Genomic DNA, 2816 nt, shown 5'->3' with positions numbered 1-2816 from the left:
TAAAGATACATCCAGACTGAAAGTGAAGGGATGGAGAACCATTTTTCATGCCAATGAACCTCAAAAGAAAGCTGGGGTAACAATTCTCATATCAGACAGATTAGACTTTAAACTGAAGACTTTAGTTAGAGATACAGAAGGACACTATATTATTCTAAAAGGATATATCCAACAAGTGGATATGACAATTATAAATATCTATGCCCCCAACAAGGGAGCAGCAGGATACACAAGCCAACTCTTAACCAGAATAAAGAGACATATAGATAATAATACGTTAATAGTAGGGGACCTCAACAATCCACTCTCAGCAATAGACAGATCACCTAAGCAGAAAATCAACAAAGAAACAAGAGCTTTGAATGACATACTGGACCAGATGGACCTTATAGATATATACAGAACACTAAACCCCAGAACAACAGATTACTCATTTTCGAATGCACATGGAACTTTCTCCAGAATAGACCATATACTGGGTCACAAAACAGGTCTTAACCAATGCCAAAAGACTGAGATTGTTCCCTGCATATTCTCAGACCACAATGCTTTGAAACTGGAACTCAATCACAAGGAAAAACTTGGAAGAAACTCAAACGCTTGGAAACTAAGAACCATCCTGCTCAAGAATGATTGGGTGAACCAGGGAATTAAAAATGAGCTTAGGCAATTTTTGGAAACCAATGAGAATGAAAATACATTGGTCCAAAACCTATGGGACACTGCAAAGGCAGTCCTAGGGGAGAAATACACAGCCATCCAAGCCTCACTAAAAAGAAGAGAAAAATCTAAAATGCAGTTTTTATATTCTTACCTCAAGAAGCTGGAGCTGGAACAGAAGAACAGGCCTAACCCATGCATGAGAAGGCAGTTGATCAAGATTAGAGCAGAGATCAATGAATTAGAAAACAGGAGCACAGTAGAGCAGATCAATAAAACTAGAAGCTGGTTCTTTGAAAGAATAAATAAGATTGATAAGCCACTGGCCAGACTTATTCAGAAGAATAGAGAAAGGACCCAAATTATTAAAATTATGAATGAAAGGGGAGAGATCATGACCAACACCAAGAAAATAGAAAGAATCATTAGAAACTATTATCAACAACTATATGCCAATAAATTAAACAACCTGGAAGAAATGGATGCCTTCCTGGAAACCTATACACTACCAAGACTGAAATAGGAAGAAATCGATTATTTAAACAGACCAATTACTTATGAAGAGATTGAAGCAGTGATCAAAAACCTCCCCCAAAACAAGAGTCCAGGGCCTGACGGATTCCCCAAGGAATTCTACCAAACATTCAAAGAAGAAATAATATCTATTTTCCTGAAGCTGTTTCAAAAAATAAAACAGAAGGAAAACTACCAAACTCATTCTATGAGGCCAATTACCTTGATCCCCAAACCAGGCAAAGACCCCATCAAAAAGGAGAATTACAGATCGATATCCCTGATGAATATGGACGCCAAAATTCTCAACAAGATCCTAGCTAATAGGATCCAACAGTAAATTAAAAGGATTATCCATCATGACCAAGTGGGATTCATCCCTGTGATGCAAGGGTGGTTCAACATTTGCAATTCGATCAGTGTCATAGATCATATCAACAAGAAAAGAGTCAAGAATCATATGATCCTCTCAATTGATGCAGAAAAAGCATTTGACAAAATACAGCATCCTTTTCTGTTTAAAACCCTTCAGAGTGTAGGGATAGAGGGTACAATCCTCAATTTCATAAAAGCCATCTATGAAAAGCCCACAGCAAATATCATTCTCAATGGGGAGAGCCTTTCCCTTAAGATCAGGAACACAACAAGGATGCCCACTCTCGCCATTATTATTCAACATTGTACCAGAAGTCCTTGCAACAGCAATCAGACAATAAAAAGGGATAAAAGGTATCCAAATCAGCAAAGAAGAAGTCAAACTGTCTCTCTTCGCAGATGACATGATACTCTATATGGAAAACCCAAAAGACTCCACCCCCAAATTACTAGAACTTATAGAGCAATTCAGTAATGTGGTGGGATACATAATCAATGCTCAGAAATCAGTTGCATTTCTATACACGAACAATGAGACTGAAGAAAGAGAAATTAGGGAATCCATTCCATTTACAACAGCACCAAAAATCATACATTATCTCAGAATTAACTTAACCAGAGAGGTAAAGGATCTATATTCTGGAAACTACAGATCACTCTTGAAAGACATTGAAGAAGACACAAAAAGATGGAAAACATACCATGCACATGGATTGGAAGAATAAAAATAGTTAAAATGTCTATGCTACCCAGAGCAACCTACACTTTCAATGCCATCCTGATCAAAATACCAATGACATTTTTCAAAGAACTGGAACAAACAGCCCTTAAATTTGTGTGGAACCAGAAAAGGCCCCAAATCGCCAAGGACTTGTTGAAAAAGGAAAAAAACCTGGGGGCATCACGTTGCCAGATTTCAAGTTATACTACAAAGCTGTGATCACCAAGACAGCATGGTAGTGGTACAAAAACAGACATATAGACCAATGGAACAAAATAGAGAACCCAGAAATGGACCCTCCCCTCTTTGGACAACTAATCTTTGACAAAGCAGGAAAAACATCCAGTGGGAAAAAAAAGACAGTCTCATCCAGAAATGGTGCTGGGAAAATTGGACAGCCACATGCAAAAGAATGAAACTTGACCACTCTCTCACACCATACACAAAGATAAACTCCAAATGGATGAAGGACCTCGATGTGAGACAAGAATCCATCAAAATCCTAGAGGAGAACCTAGGCAGCAACCTCTTTGACATCAGCCACAGC

This window comes from Ursus maritimus, unplaced genomic scaffold (assembly GCF_017311325.1).
Source record: "Ursus maritimus isolate PB19 unplaced genomic scaffold, ASM1731132v1 scaffold_12, whole genome shotgun sequence".
In the NCBI taxonomy this organism is placed as follows: domain Eukaryota; kingdom Metazoa; phylum Chordata; class Mammalia; order Carnivora; family Ursidae; genus Ursus; species Ursus maritimus.
This window is presented reverse-complemented; position numbering follows the sequence as displayed.